The sequence below is a fragment of the Sarcophilus harrisii genome, chromosome 2 (assembly GCF_902635505.1).
Source record: "Sarcophilus harrisii chromosome 2, mSarHar1.11, whole genome shotgun sequence".
In the NCBI taxonomy this organism is placed as follows: domain Eukaryota; kingdom Metazoa; phylum Chordata; class Mammalia; order Dasyuromorphia; family Dasyuridae; genus Sarcophilus; species Sarcophilus harrisii.
In genome coordinates, this window is record NC_045427.1 from 495002579 (window position 1) to 495019802 (window position 17224).

The 17224-nt window shown below is 39.3% G+C and overlaps 1 long non-coding RNA gene across 1 annotated transcript; it reads right to left on the reverse strand.

Annotated features, from left to right (window-relative positions):
• Nucleotides 1-13345: 13345 nt before the first annotated feature.
• On the reverse strand, nucleotides 13346-17195 carry LOC116421815. The gene is made up of 2 exons (XR_004232352.1): nucleotides 16349-17195; nucleotides 13346-15010 (listed from the first exon to the last, which is right to left on the reverse strand). It is a non-coding gene; the product is annotated as an uncharacterized LOC116421815 (long non-coding RNA).
• Nucleotides 17196-17224: the final 29 nt, after the last annotated feature.

Consider the following 17224-nt stretch of genomic DNA (forward strand, 5'->3'; position numbering starts at 1 on the left):
AGAGAAAAGAAACATATGCTGATGGAATACATATTCCAGCAGGGTCCAAAAAGAAGAGGACAAGGCTAGAGTTTCAGCTCATAACCAGCTCTCCTCCTGCTCCTGGGCTCTTAAAGGACCAACTTTAGGAAGAAACAAATTTTTTCCTATGGCAGCAGTGCACAGCCCTGAGTTTGTGACATGCTAGAGTTTTTAGTTATCCCGAGATATTCTGAAATTCTCATCCAATTCTCAAAGTCAAATAAAGTTTAATTTGCTCTTAATATATATGTATGCATATATATGTACATGCCACACTTAGGTTGGAGATGGTGACTGTACGTATGTTTTACAATCAAGAAAATGTCTCAACTTTGAGTTGAGAAACTTTCTGAATGAAGGAGTCATCCAAGAAGAAAACTGTTCCAGTTCTAGAGAAGATCATGGCTCATTATGGACCTTTCATTTCATTTAGCCTTTTGAGGGGGACTCCACAACTTGCCCAGATAGTATGGATTGCCAAATGAATCCTTCCTCCAAAACATTTCATTCCCCGATTTCCTCATTTGCAAAATGAAGTCAAAAGAAATTCTAAAGATCTTTCCAGTCCTAAAATGCTACGATTTTATGATGTTTGGGCTGAATTGTTTTAACTGGCCCTTTTCTAGGATATCCACTGTTCTCCCACATGCTCCAGAAAAGGCAGATGGCACAGAACCTCATATCTAGGGATTGATTAGAATCTAGTGCTTAGTCTGGCTCTATCTTACTGCTCCAGGCTTAAGTAGCTCCTTTCCACAGCTCAGTTTCACCAAATGCTAAAAACCTGAGTTGTTGGGAGAAATAAAAAAAGGAAGTAGGAGGAGAAAAGTAAGGTCTCTCACTCTCCTTGTCCACCTCCTTACAGGTGGATCACAGACCATTTCTTGAGCCCTTCAGACAATCTTCTCTGGGAAACACTGAGATAGATGCAAAGTAGACTTAAGGAATAGCCCCAGAAATGAAATAAAGAGGAAGAGAAGAAGATTTAGAGGCAAGAAGGAAGAGGAAAGAAAGGAAGGAAAGAAGAAAAGTCCAGAAAAGGATCAAAACAGGGAAAGGGGGCATGTCTAAATCAGCCCCAGAAAACACTTACTTTGGGAATTGTTGGAGAATGTGCAGTCAAGGTTATAGATAGGCAGTCACCACTTTCCTAGAGACAAATGGCCCCATTGAACAAAAATTGGCGACACAAGTGTTCAGCATAGATGGGCTGTGGACGCAGAACTTGGTTGAGTGAGTGCTCTTAAAGAATCAGCCTAGTGAGGTCATCCCCTCCTCGCCTACTTCCAACCAATGATGCACAACAGTCATTTGCATATCCCCCTAGTCTGAGAGGATGAAGAGTGAACTGTCATCTAGAGAAGGTTTTTAGGGGGTATCATCCTTCCCCACGATAAAGTCCCTCACATCTAGCCAGCAAGTCCCTAGCTCTCTAACACTAGAATTTTCACCTTCCCTTTACTATCACCCAATTAATTCCCCAGGTACTGGGGGCTGCTAGAATCCTTAAAACAAGAAAGTTTAGCCCAGCACTCTCTCTTCCTCTTCTTTTTCTCTCTTTTTTCATGATTTTTTCCAACTTTCTGGATCCTGCCGTCCTCTCTCGTCCGACAAACACACACACACCTGCTCTAACCTCAGTAACTTAGTTTAGGACAAATTTTGCCTGACCAGCACCCACCAAGCTCATTGGCTTTGCTTCCTGTTTTCAGGAATTCTCATCTTTCTTCCTTTTAATTGACTGATCCATCTATAGCTAAACAGTGAAGATAGTTCTTACAGCAAATCCTTAAAGCGTATCAGAAAAGTAACCACTGCCTTCTATGAAGGAAAAGGAAGAATCTGTCTCCTCTGTGTTCAGTGCCCCCTCATGACCTGGCTGCAGGTGAAAAAGCCTGTTTATTTTGAGGCAGTATATAAAATAGAGAAGTCCTTTTGGTTATCTAAGGGACCTAGAGATCTACCATCCATCAAGATGAAAAATTGGAACTTCTGTTTCCTTGTCACCTTTTCTCTTCTTTATCTATCTACCTATTTATTCCCCTCTCCTCATTCCCAGATGGTCACATTCCTCCTTTCCTATCCAGAGGCTAGATAGGATTGGAGGAAGGGGGAGGTGACCTACATTCTTTGACTAATCCTATAACACCTCTTAGGGCTATCATCCCAAAGTAAAAGATTGGCAAGGGGGCACCAGGAATTAGCCAGGGAATTGTTTAAACTTGTCAGGCACTGTTTAAATGAATCTGTGCTAATTCGAAATACCAGGCTTAATGTTTTCTTACTACAACCAAATGACCCCTGGATACCTTTTCCCTGCCACCCCCAGTTCCACCCCACCCCCAGACCAGTAATGTATACTACTCTATTTCTAATCCCAGAGAAATGTCTGGGCTCCACATAGTGCCTGGGGTTCATCAGCCTACAACCTAAGACATATTGAGCATTGGAAGCCTGTAGGCATAGGTACTTTGTATACCATCCAACACATGTTTTTGGTGAGGGGAAAAAAGAGATTATGTCCCTTCACTTTGATTTCTGCTGTATAGGGCCCAGTTTTGTGTTTGCCTATAACTTGTGTTGCTTTTCCTAATTCTTCTTTTTCTTTCAGCCCGTTTCCATCACTCTCTTTAACTGCTTCTCTCTATCTCTAATTCTAATGGTATCATTCAGAATATACAGGTGAATTCAAACTCAAATTCAACAAATATTTAAATCTTTAAGATACCGTGCTAGGCACACATGATCACTGAGGTTGCTAGGATCAAAAACATGAATGAGCCAATTAACTACAAATCATGGAGCCCAAGGACATGTCTCTATACACTGTAGGTCATTGATTTAGACCTGGAAGGGACAGAGGTCATTTAGTTCACCCCCTTGTTTTACAGATGAGAAAATGAAGGCTGAGAGAGTAAGATGATTAATACAATCCCATAGGTTGTTATTGTTCATTTGTTTCAGTCATGTCTGACTCTTCTTGACCCCATTTGGGGGATTGTTCACAAAGATACTAGAGTGATTCGCCATTTCCTTCCAAGTCATTTTAGAGATGAGGAAATAGGCAAACAGGATTAAATTATTTGCCCAGAGTCATACAGCTAATAAATATTCTGAGGCCAAATTTGAACTCAGGAAGATGAGTCTTCTTCTATCCATGCCCTATACTCTAACCACTCATTATACCATTTAACTTCCCAAAATTATAGAGAGTAAGGGACAAAGTCAAAATTTTAATCCAGATCTTCTGATTGCAAATCCATTTCTGTTTTTCCTCTGCTGTGAAGACCTTAAATAAACATTCTACATGAGGCATGGAATCAGGAAACAGAAAACATACTTGTGGATACCTCTTTATTGGGCATACTCAATACCAAGATCCAGGAGCACAATTCAGAGTAAAAGAAAGCTCTCTAATCAATCAAATCCATTTTCCTGGCCTAGCGAGACATTGCTCTAACACCAAGCATCTGTCAGGTCGCCCCTGATCCTGTTGTTTACTGTGGAGTATGAAAGGGGATGTAGAAGGTTGATGGGGGAAGTGATAAGCTGCTAATGGACTGAAGGAGCCATACTAAATAAGCTCAGAAGGATTGAACAGCTCAGGGTTTCATACCTGTTACCTTTAACAAGGGAAAGGAGCGTATGGGGTAAGTATGAGGTGAACCAGGCTTGGGGAAAGGAAATGGAGCTGAAGATGCAGAAAGGAGACGTGATTGGGGGAGCAGGAACATGAGATAGGAAAGTTATAAAAGTGGTGTTCCAACAACCGAATGCACAGTTGTCAGTAACTCACTGACTTATTGATTGAACCTTACTACTCTAAGAACCAGAAAGAGAAGTGGGAGAAAAGGATATTAAGGTCAAGTCTGGGGATAATGAGACAAAGAAAAAAAAAGATATAAAATGTTTAAGGGAGCTAAGTAGTGCCAAATCAGAATGGATATGAGTCTACTATGAACACAAAGGAATCTAAATTAAAAGAGACAGAGAAAGAGGAGATTGAATGAAACAAAGACAGGAGTTAAGGTAATAGGAGAAGAAAGGAGAGTGAGATAGAGAGATAGGGGCAGAGGGAAAAAAAAAAAGAATGAGGTAATTATCCAGGCTAGGCAGAAGAGCACAGGAATTATATTACCAGTGTGGAAAATAGAGACTACAAAGTGATAATGATCTAGACTTGAGGTCTAATCCTGCTTCTGCCATTAACTAACTGTAGAATCTTGACCAAGTCACGGAAGCCCAGAATCAGAATTTTAGAACTAGAATTTCAGCAACTCTCAAATGCATTCGATGTCATAAGGCATCTCCACTATCATATAACAAGCCCCTCCTTGAAGATAGCCATGACAAAGATCAGCAATTGTCTCCCAAGGCAACTTCTTGCATTGGTGGGGGGGAGCTGTAATTGGGAGGAAGTTTTTCCTCTGGCATGGAAGCCTAAAGTGGTCCTCTAGTTATTCTAGTATTCTAGTAATTCTTGAGCATTGATATAGAGACATCTGAGGCTGTAAATTTTACTACAGGCTCTTTTCTTGAATGTTACCTCCTATTAACTTGTGGATAGCTACATAGCTCTTTTACTTACTTTACTACTTTCTAGAAGAGGTGTTGAGGGAGGACTAGCAGCTCTAGTATGAGGGTTTGCAGAGCCTTTTTCAGGGCTCCATTTTTGGTGTCTATCTGTCATCCAGCTCCCACGGTGGCCATACCCTGGTAAAATCTTCTCAGCAGACAGGTTAAGCCAGGAGGAGGATAAGGGGTAGCCCTCAAACTCATCTGTGACCCTAGGCAAGTTATTTAACCCTGACTTCATGGAAGGAAAAAAAAGAAAGAAAACCTTGACTGACTTTCTAACCTTGTGACAAAGGACAAATGTGACTTCTACCAAACCAGATTCTTTTGATCCACTTCCTTTTTTTTAGGAACATGTTTCCCCTCTAACAACTTCACATTCCGTTCCCAGTAATCCTTCCTTTACATAGAGTGCTCCTGAAAGGGAAATCTAAATACTTCTCCCCACTTCCAGCCCCTTCCCATCACATCCAGACTCTTCCTTTTGCCTTCTTCTTCACACAGCAACTTTTCTTTTTTGGAAGTACAATGAATCAAAATGCATCCAATCAAAACTCTGCTATGGCCTCCAGGTCATTTCCCCTTCTCCCTCAAAGAAGGCTCACCATCTTCCTCTACTCCCCAATTGTTACCTTTTTATTAGGGAACTTTTATATCTATGCAACAGCTCTCTCAAGCTCTCTTATTCCTTAATTATCACAATCTACTCCTTTCAGTCTAGGCAGCTAAGTGATGCAATAGATAGATTTCTGAATCTGGAGTCAAGAAAACTCATTTTCCTAAGTTCATATCTGGTCTCAGATATTAGCTGTGGGACCCTGGGACAATCACTTATCCCTGTTTGCCTCAGTTTCTCATCTGTAAAATGAGCTGGAGAAGAAAATGACAAACTGCTCCACTACCTTTGCCAAGAAAACCTCAAATGGCCTTATGAAGAGTTGGAGATGACTGAGCAACTTCTTTAGTCTACTTCGGGCACACGTACAGATAGGCACACACTAGATTCATCATAATTTTCCCTCGTTAGAAACTTTCACACAAGCCTACTTGAACATAATTTTCTCCCCATGTTTCATCCTCCTATACCTGTTCTTGATCTTCATAGGCTCCATCTTAAGTATTTTCTCTGGTCCTTACCCTTGCCCTGAATTCACTTTCCTTCCTCTCCAGGTTCCACCCAATGATTAACCATTTGGACTTTACACTGGCTTCTGCCCTTGAATCTTGACCCTTTGCCTTATTGCTTATATTTTCTTGCCAAACCTCAGTCTTGCTAATTCCCACCATTCACCTGCTCAGTTCCTACTCACAAACCACTGAAAAAAAGCTGAAGATGTTTCACAAGTGTGTTGATTGTGCACACAATAAAATTGTATCATAAAACCTCAAGTGGATCCTCACTGCAGCAAAGCAGTCTTTTCATTCTTGATTCCCTTTCTCAGAACTCACTGAAACTACTCTTACCAACTTTTAAGCAGTTTGTTAAGGTAGTTTTTTATTATCTCTTAATAACTTGACAACCATAATATTTCCTTTCCTTTGTCTCACTAACAACGTCATAGTCAAAACCCACATCCTTTCTCTTTTCAAATTTTTGGAGGAAAATAACCACATAAAAAACCTCCTTTAAATCACTAATAATTAGAAAAATGTAAATTAAAACAGCCTTGAGGTGCTACCTCATACACATTAGATTAGCTAAAATGATACAAAAGGAAAATGATGAATGCTGGAGAAATTATGGGAAAACAGATGCATTAATGCACTTTTGGTAGAGCTCTATAATTCAATCATTTTGCAATTTGGAACTATGCCCAAAAAAGCTATTAAACAGTACTTACTCTTTGACCCAGAAATACTACAACTGCATCAATATCCCAAAGAGATCAAAGAAATAGGAAAAAAACCCATATGTCCAAAAACATTTGTGGCAGCTCTTTCATGGTAGTGAAAAACTGGAAACTGAGGAGATCCCCATCATCTGTAGAATGGCTGGACAAGCTATGCTATATGACTGTATCAGAATACTATTGTGCTGTAACAAAGGATAAATGGGATGGTTTCAGAAAAACCTGTATGAACTGATGCAAAGTGAATTGCGCAGAACTATGAGAACAATCTACACAGTAATCATAATATTGTAAAAATAATCTTTGAAAGATTTAGTAACTCTGATCAACACATTGATCCACTGTAATTCCAAAGGACTCAAAATTGAGTGGCACAGTAGATAAAGTGCTAAGGCCTGAAGTAAAAAAAGACTAATCTTCCTGAGTTCAAATACAATCTCAAACATTTACTCACAAAGACTTATTGTTCTTTACCTCAGTTTCCTCATCCTCATCATGAGCTGAAGAAAGAAATAGCAAACTATTCCAATATCTTTACCAAGAAAACTACAAATGGGGTCATGAAGAATGAGACGAGAAGGGGGGATTAGAACACAAGATTTTACAAGGGTCAGTGGTAAAAATTATCCTTGCATATATTTTGAAAAAAACAGCTTCAGTAAAAAAAAATTTTTTTAAATGAGACAAATGAAAAACAAATTAACAACAATATAATGAAACATGCTATTTACCTCTAGATAGAGAACAGATGGACTCAGAATGCATATTGAAGCATATTTTTTTCTCTTTTTTGCTTTTTCCTCCTTGCTTCCTTACTGCTTTTCTGGCTAATGGGGAATTTTGTTTTGTATGACTACATATTTTAATGGGTTTTGTTTTTCTTGCCTTCTTGATAAATGGGTAAATGAGGGAAAAAAAGGAAAGAATTTAGAGCTGAAAAAAAGAATAAAGAAAAGTCTCTGTGCTTTAAAAAAGAACTAACCTATTCATTGTTTCACCAATTTATTTTATCAACTTGTTTTACTCACCTTTTCTTATATACATTGTCAACTATCTTCTCCTCCTTTTGTCCTTCTCTTCAGGTGCTTACTTTCCTTAATTCTACTCCTTCTACAAATTTCTCTCACCAAAGCTACAAGTAGAGCTTCTTTAGGTGAGCCTTAAGATCAACTCAGTATTGCCTTTAATACTCAAGAGGACCTGAGTTCAAATTTTACCTCAGATATTTACTAGCTTTGTGACCCCAGGCAAGCCACTTAACTCCAATTGCCTTCCTCAACCCTACAAAAAGAAGAGACCCTCATATTTTTCACCTGAAAAAAGAGGGAGTTAGACTCTAAACCTCTAAGATTCTTTCCAACCCTAAAATTCTATGACCCTAGGAAAGTAGGTTAGACTTCTGGGCCAGAGAGATAGGTAGCAGTGAGACAATTCAAAACAATCCAAAAAATGAAAAATTAGATGTCTTAGGCAAGGCACCATGATAAGCACTAGGGACATAAAGATCATTTTTTCCCTGCCTACAAGAGCTTTATATTTTACTGTAGGTATAAAACATATTCACAGAAAAAGAAATACAGAGGATTGTAAGGAGGGAGCACACAAGAACAACTCACGATATTAAGAAAAATTTCTAATAAATGGCACCTGAGAGACACTTGAGGAGAAAGAGTATTCCAGGCCTGAGATCAAAGCCTGTGGGGAGGTCAGGGAGTCAAGAGATTGAAAGTCATGTTTAGGAACTTAAAAAGTAAACCTATTTTTCTAGAACATATAATACATGCATGTTGGGAACGTAAAAAAAAAAATCTCTGGAAAGGTAAATTGGAGGAAGATCATGGAAGATCTTAGATGTCAGATTGAGTTTATATTTTATCCTGGAGTTGCAAAAGATTTGGGGGGCAGGGAAGACTTGTGACTCGTGCTTCAGAAAGATTATTTTAGCAGCTGTGTGGAGGATGGGCTGGAGAAGGAAGAGATTGGAAAGAAGGAGATGAATTAAAAGGCTATTACAATAATCTCCCTGATAGGTGATAAGGACATATATTAAAGTGAAGGACAGAGGCTGTGTGCATGGAGGGAAGAGGATGGAAACGAAAGATATTGTAAAAGTAGAATCTAAAAGACTTGTCAGCAAGTTGGTTATAGGCTGGGAGAGAAAACAGAGAATCAAGGTTACCCCTCTGAGTGACAAGAAAAATGGTGATACCCTCAACAAGATGAGAGAAATTTAGAAAAGGAGTATGTTTGGAGGAAGGGGGTAATAATGAGTTATATATTAGACATATTAAGTTTGAGATTCTAGTAAATGGTGGCTGCCATGTAGAATCCATGGAAGGAAGTAATATCATTACCATAGACCATAAATATGAGGATAATAATCATTGTTGATCAGTTATTTTTCAGTCGTGTCCAACTCTTTGTGATGCCATTGGAGGTTTTCTTGGCAAAGATATTGGAGTGGTTTGCCATTTCCTTTTCCGGCTCATTTTACAGATGAGGAAAATGAGGCAGACAGAGTTCAGTGACTTGCCCAAGGTCACACCTGTCTAAGGACAGGTTTGAACTCAGAAAGATGAGTCTTCCAGATTTCAATCTCTGTGCTATTCTAGTCCCCCTATAACAATACTTTGATTTATGAATAATAATTTGCAAGTAATAATACTTTGATTTATATAAAACATTAAGTTTTTTAAAAATGTTTTGCATTCCATTTAACATGAAATAAAGCTAAAAAGATAGGGAGACTAGGTTGTAGAGGGCCTTGAAATGCTAAGTAATTACAGCCCTGTCTATGAAATTTGAAGGAGATTCAGAGCCAGGATTTCAACATAGGGGTTCTCATTCTTGGCTCTTCAGTCCCAAGTTCCAGATTTTGAAGTCAAACTGAGCCTGAGACCAACCTCTGGACATTCACCCTAGGTCTATAGTGAGACAGAGGCTCCTAAACTCCAAACTTCTTGCTGGCTGGTCCTAATATCGTCCAGAGATCTGAGACTCTGAGATAGAGGATGAGGGCTCTTTAGTCCAACAGCATCCTGCCCTCTGGTGGCCATTTTCCTTCTGACTAATGTACTTTGAGTCCTGAGTAGCAGCTGATGAACAGAGCCAGAAGAGGTGGAGTCTAAAAAATGAGGGACTCAGTGTTTTGATTCCTTTTTTTCGTTACTCAACATGTTTGTTATAAGGAAGTGTTCTGTTTTATGGTCAGAGTGAAGGGGAAGGAAGAGATTGTGATGGGAAAAAATAATATTAAAATAAGATATTTTTAAGGGGGGAGGGAGAATAGTGAGAGGCAAAGCTCAGAGAAACCGGTAGAACTAGAAGGTAATTCCCCATTCTGCCTGAACTTCACCCAGTGTACGCAGGGAACGTGACTGACGTTTATGGATAGTCAGAATTGAGAGAAGTTAAGCCACATGAACTATGTCTGAAGTTATACTTCAATGAATCTGTGAGTTCACTCACAGAAATCTTGTTAATATTAAATTATCTATTATCTGTTATTTTTCTTAACAATCCTAGTAATGTCAGAATTCTAATAATGTTCTTGCATTCCTCCTCTTAAGATAGTTATTCTCAGGGGCTGCTAAGTGCTAAGCATTGGCCCTGAATTCAAGACTTTAATTACTAACTGTGTGACCCTGATTGCTTAGCCAAAAAATATGTGTGTGTGTGTGTGTGTGTGTGTGTGTGTGTGTGTGTGTGTGTGTGTATTAAAGTCAAGGAGGTAAAAATATTTGCTCTCAATTAGACTAAGCTGAACCATAGTTTAAGCCCCTACCCTCGAGATCTTATCTTGTAAAAGGAATCTAGCTAGAGCTGGATCTCAGATATTAATGTCCTCATCTTGTTCCTTGAGATTTGTAGTTAATTAGATCACAAAGGGTAAATTAAGCAGACTGAGTGGGTTTCCCTTGCTCAGACTATCCAGAGCAGCCTACATTTCTGGACCAGGACTTGATTATCTAATGTGACCCCCATCTCCCACTTTTCTCCTAAAACTAGCAAGATTATTATTTCCTGGGAGTCTCCTAGTGGAACATCCCCTACGCGGCTGATTTGTTACTCTGTTATCCTGATTAAAGACAATCCACTCATAAGTCATTTAATTTGTTCACTTATACAAATCTCAGCTCATTTCTACCTCCTCATTCTGTGTGATTCTTATTCATCTCCTTTTATAAATCCTGAAGAGAATATACCTATGTATTCAAAGGATTTCTGTATTGACATTCCATGTTTACTTCCCCTGTTGATAAAATGTCAAAGGATATGAACAGGCAGTCTTCAAAGCAAGAAATCCAAACTATCAAAAACCTTATGAAAAATACAAATCACTAATAATTAGAAAGATGCAGATAAAAATTGTCTGAGGTTCTACTTCAAACCCATTAGACTGGCAAAGTTGGCAAAAGGAGGAAATGACAAATGTTGGAGAAACTTGGGGAAAACAGTTTATTAATGTCCTGTTGGTGGAGCAGTGATCTAGCCATTCTGAAAAACAAGTTGGAACTATGCCCCCAGAGTTACCACTTTATGCATACTGTGACTCAGAAACATTACTATTAGATCCATACCCCCAGAGAAGATGAAAGAAAGAAGAAAAATATCTATATATGCAAAAATGTTTACAGAATCTCTTTTTGTGATGACAAACAACTGTAAACTAAGGGAGTGACCTTCCACTGGGGAATAGCCAAATAAATTATGGGATATAAATATAATGGAAAACTATTATTAAAAAAAATTACAAAAGGGCAATTTCAAAGAAACATGGAAAGACCAGTATAAACTAATATAGAGTGAAACAAGTAGAATTAGAAGAACAATGTGTTTAATAACAAAAATATTATAAAACAACTTTAATTATTATGATTTAATGACAAACCAAGATTCCAAAGGACTAATAATAAAACATGGTACCTACCTCCTGTTAACTAGAAATACATTTTAATTGTATTTAGAAATACAAGAAATGTATTTTTGATATGGCTAATTCACAAATTTGGTGGATTTTTTAACTATGAATATTTGTTACAAGGGTTTTGTTTCCTTTTTTTTTCTTTTCAAAGGAGGAGATGGTAAAGACAACAAACAAAAACATAATTAGAAAAATAATTGTTAAAAGAAAAATTCCTTTATTATCACACAGCATTTTCACTCATTATGCTTTGGATCACATAGAAGTTTGTTGCTTCAGATTTTGATTCTTCTTTGGATATAACAGAAAATGCCATAATAATTATTTTTTGGAAATTACTGGCGAATGCTGGATATTAGTGTGATAATAATAATGTGACTTTTTTGCTGCTTTAAGGTATATAAATTATTTTATATACATGATTTAATCCTCACAACAACTTTATGAGTGAAAGAATATAGATATTACTACCCTAAATTTACAGAAAATGAAACTGAGGTTCAAAAAGTTCAAATGTCTTTTTCTAAAAAGCTAGTAAAGAGTCAGGATTCTAATCTAGCTTCTCCTGAAGCTAAGTCCAATGCTCTTTCCACTGCAATTCAATTCAATAAGCATTTATTGAATGCTTACTAAGTGCCAGGCATTGTGATACATTCAAAGGAACTTACATTCTACTGGGAAAAACAAGATGTGTCTAGAGAAGTGTGAATTTGTATATATAAATATGTATAGGAACACTCATATATACCCCAAAATAAAAATGAAATAAGCACTGTCTTCAAGGTACTAACATTCTATCAGACAATACACACACACACACACACACACACACACACTCAACATGAAAAAGAAAATTTAAGGGAGGGAAGGTGCTAGCAGCAGCTAGAGAGATAAGAAAATGTCTCATGTAGAAGATGACTTTTGAGGTGAGTAGTATGAAACTAAGGATTCTAAGAGATAGAAGAGAAGGAATGAATTACAGGCTGGACTAGCCAGTGCAAAAAACCTAGTTATTGTAAATGGATTAATGTGTATAAGAAACAACAAGGGCAGTTCAACTAAAAGCAGTGATGTCTAATAAGGATAGAAAAGTAGATTGGTGTCCAGTAGGAGAAATGTCAAAGAGTTTGTTTTTAATTCAAGAGATAATAGGGACTCACATCTATTGAGCAGGAAAGTGATGCTATCAGACTTCTGTTTAAGAAAATCACTTTGGCAGCTGTGTGAATTGGAATGGAGACTTGAGGCAGAGAAGTTAATTAGGGGACTACAATCCAGCCAAAGGACAGCTGATTGGCATGATAGTGCACAGAGTGCCAGATGTGGAGTCAGGAAGACTCATTTTCCTAAGTTCAAATCTGGCCTCAGACATTTCTTAGCTATGTGACCCTAGCCAATCCTTAACTATATTGCCTCAGTTTCCTCATCTGTAAAATGAGCTGTAAAAGGAAATGGCAAATTGCTCTAGTATCTTCAAAAAGAAAATCCCAAATGGGGTCACAAAGAATAGGACACACTTAAATGACTCAACAACCACCACCACCCAGGGAATAGATAATAAATGTCTGAACCAGAGTAGGAACTATGTGAATAGGTAGCAAACAAAATGGAACAAATATGAGAGATTTTATGAAGGAGGAAATGAAAAGATTTGCTAACAATTCTATATAATTGGTGAATACTTGTGAGGATTCAAGAAAGACACTATAGATGCAAATGTAGGCAACTAAAAGGATAGTAGTATCCTTAAAATAATTAGGGAAATTTGGAAGAAGATTGAATTTTGGGAGAAAGATAATGAGTTCTAGTTGGAGGAACAAGACCTAAGATCCAGACTCTACCATCTAGACCAAGTTAGTTTAATTGCTGCCTATGACAAAGTACATTCCAGCCCGACTTCAAAGCCTGATCACAGGCCAAGATGTTCTACCATCACTAGTGGCCTTTTGAATCCCAGGCTTTTTCCAAGATCAGATTATGTTACTTCCTACAAAAGATACTTTCTAATCTCCCCAGTTCCAATGATCTTCCTGGTTTTTCCAATGAATTTCCTATGTAGTTAATATGTTTGCGTATTGTTTCCCCACTAAATGGTAAGCTCCTTGAGGACAGTAAATATTTAATGTTTTAATCTTTGGATCTTCAACACTTAGCCTGGCATATATCATGTTCTCAATAAATGCAAATTGGTTGAAAAAAAAGATAATGAGCTCTCTCTTAGACATGTTAAATTTGAGGTGCCCTTAGGATATCCAGTTTGAAATACTCAAGAGACAGTTAATGATGTGGGTCTAGAACTGAGGAGAGAGACAAAGGCTGAATGTATAGATGTGGGGTTCACTAGCATAAAGATGATAATAAAATCTAAGAAGATTGATATGGTCACCAAGTGAGAGTATGTAAAGAGAAAAATAAGAGGGGACCCAGGTCAGAACTTTGGGGGATACCCACAATATGGGGCCATGATATGGGTGATGAATGATAAACAGTAAAGGCAGAAAGGAGCAAGTCAAGTAAAAATGAGAAAAACCAAGGAGAGAAGGATAAGATCCCAGGAGAGAGCATTTACCAAGTATGTTCAAAATTATTTCTTAGGAGGAGATAATTTGCAACTGAGGAGATCAGAGAAGTTCTCAAGAGTTGTCACTTAAGCAAAGCTTTAAAAGGCAGCTAGAATCCCTAAAAATCCATGAGGGGAAAAGGCTTCCCACGCCTGTACAAAGACAGAGACACAGAAGATAGAAGGAAGATTAGCAAATGGGTCATTTTTGCCTGGAATGTAGAGCTGGGTGAAAAATGTAATGTATAATAATCCTGTAAAGGTAGGTAATCAGATTGGGAAGAGAATGGAAGTAAGCACTAGGACTCTAAAAATCTCAACAGTCAGATGCTCAAGGAATCAGGTCTCCTGAGGAAAAGAATGTGGTGATGAGATCCTGAGTAACAAGGTGGGGATGGCAGAGAAAGATTGAAATATTGATAAAATTACCATCTGAGACAAGCAGGGGAAAGCCACTGATGGAGATCAGTTCAACTTTATAGTCCCCCCTTCTGTGGAAATCGTGAGTGACCCCACCTTGCTATGTTCTGTCAGAAATCCAAGTCATGTCAAATCCCTGAGGTTAAATTTCCCCTATAAACTGTCCTGTCTCTTAGTCATTGCTAGCAAGATCATTGCCAGAATCCTTTTTAGTAGGCTGACCCTACACCCAGAAAAAGGTCATCTATCTGAGAATCAGTGTGGCTTCAGAAGGGACCAAAGAAAATCCCTATGGTGTTTACTGTCCAACAACTCCAAGAAAAATTCCAACAGCACAGAGATTTGTATACAACATTTGTAAATTTGACCAAGGCCTTTGATACTTTCAGTCACAAAGAATTATGGAAAATTAAGCCAAAATTCAGTCGTCCAGAGAAGTTCATCAGTATAGTACATCAATTTCATTGATGGCATGCTTGCCGGGTTCTGGACAATAGGCAATGCTCTTGAGTTTTCCCAGTCACCAATGGAGTGAAACGAGTCTGTGTGCTTGCTCCCATGCTTTTTAGGACGATGTTTTCAGCCATGTTATCAAATGCCTTCAATGTGGACGAACAGGGAATCAAAGGCAGCTGCTGCACTGATGGTAAATTCTTCAACCTGAAAAAGCCAAAATTAAAGTAGAGTAAGTGTTACATGTGAATGATTTTTTGTTTCCAGGCAATTGTGCACTCAATGCAGCCTCCAAAGCTGAGATGCAACAAAGTATTAGTCAATTCTCTGCTGTTTATGCTAATTCTGGCCTATTAAGAAAACATAGGTCCTCCATCAGCCAGCATTGTACCATCCATATGTGGTACCATCAGCAACAGCAAATGCAGTGGAGAGGTTCGCTTTCTTGCCTTGGCAGTATACTTTCCAGGACTCCACGTTGATAATGGGATTGCACATGCATTGCTAGAGTTAACTCGGTGTTTGGAAGGCTCCAAAGGAAAGTGTGGGAAAGGAGAGGTATTAGGCTGACTACCAAAGTCTACAGAGCCGTTGTGCTAACCTCATTGTTGTATGCCTCTGAAACCTGGACAATGTACCAGCACCAGGCCAAGAAACTAAATCGCTTCCATTTATATTGTCTTAGGAAGACTCTGAAGATCACCTGACAAGATGAGACACCAGACACTGAGGTCCTTTCTGGAACTAAACTGCCAAGCATTCCAACTCTACTGCAGAGAGCACAACTCCATTGGGCTGGCCACATTATCCCAATCCCAAATGTAGACTTGCCCAAAAAATGATTTTATGAAGACACGCAGGGCAAGAGATCACATGGTGGTCAGAAAAAGCGATACAAAGACATTCTCAATTTATCTCCTGAGAACTTTGGAATCAATTGTATGACAGGGGAGACACCAACACAGGACCGCCCAGCACAGCATGCACTCAAAAAAGATGCTATACTCCATGTGCAAAACAGAATTGAATTAGCCCAGAGGAAACTGGAGATGTGCAAAAATTAGAGCCTGCTTATCCCAAATGTTCATAGGGACTATTTGTTCTGAGCTATGGTAGAGTATCCTAAGCTTGTATTGGTTTGATCAGCCACAGTCTGACTCACAGTAACTCAACCTAACAGTGACATCTTTTTGGGCCTTTTAGAGAACCAAGAACAGACAATCAATATGGCCCATGCCATCCTTGCTCAACTCCTTTGGATAAGCAGGCTATAGCCTTCTGCCTCATGTGATATCTTTCTCATTCCCCTCCCCTATGCCTCAGGGTGTCCTTCACCTTCTTATAGCTAACTAACTCTTTTAGGGTGCTAAACCTCTATGGATTTAGCCTTCCAGTAAAGGGTATAATCCCACCTCATGAAATATTATTCCTTTTCTCCTGGTTAATTGTGAGTTCCACTAAGGAACTTGTCTTTTCCATTGTTAATTGTTAAAAACCACTTTTCTTTGTAACCCTATTATTCTCCCAACACTATTTCATATTTACCATTTTTGGCGTCAATTGTATCTCTTCCTCTTGTCTTTAATGTCTTCTCATAAATAAGCCTACCTTTTGCCAAAAAGAAAGGCCATTGTGAATTCTTCATATGACTGAACCCCAACATTTGGTGCCTACATAAATCTTATTATTTGGTGCTGTACCCCAACCACCTCAGCGTTGTATAGCAGAAACCAGTGAATTTGAAGTCAGAGGACCGAGGCCGGATTCCTGGCCGGGAACCAAATAAGGAAAACCTATATGATGGTGGGCCAGTTACCAAACTGCTCCGTGCCTCAGTTTCATCCATGCAAAATAAAGGGTTGGATAAAATCATCCTCAGAGTTGCTTTCAGCTCTGAATCTTTGAGGAGACGTTTTCTCTGAGCACCGGAAGTCTTCCTGGGGATCAGGACGCTCATTTTTGAAGACTTTTCCACCAATCTCATAGATCTTCGGTAGCTGTCTACCCAGAGCAAGAGGTCCCCCGAATTACATCATGCCGAGAGAGGCGGGGTTTGGAGTCAAGGGGTGGGTCCAGGCAGAGGAACCGGAGCTGGAATCGACCATCCAATGGGAAAGATCCGAGACCTGGAGAGATGGGGACGCCCCGGCCAGAAGGGCGCTACTGGGGGTGGGGATGGGGTGGACCTAGGGGGATGAAGCTGGGTGCCAGCCAGGTAACGGGGTAGAATGGTTCCCGCTGTCCCTCCCAGGTTCCGTCCCCAGCTCCGCCTTCCCTGTCTCCTTCTTAAGCAGCTCCCGCCCTAGTCCTGGCTCCCGCCACCGCTGACAGCCGTCGGTCGCTTCCCCCGTGCCCCCCGCCCCCCTTCAACTTTGCTCCTGGGCTCGGGCCCCCCGCCCCCCAGCAGCCCCGGCCTAGTGT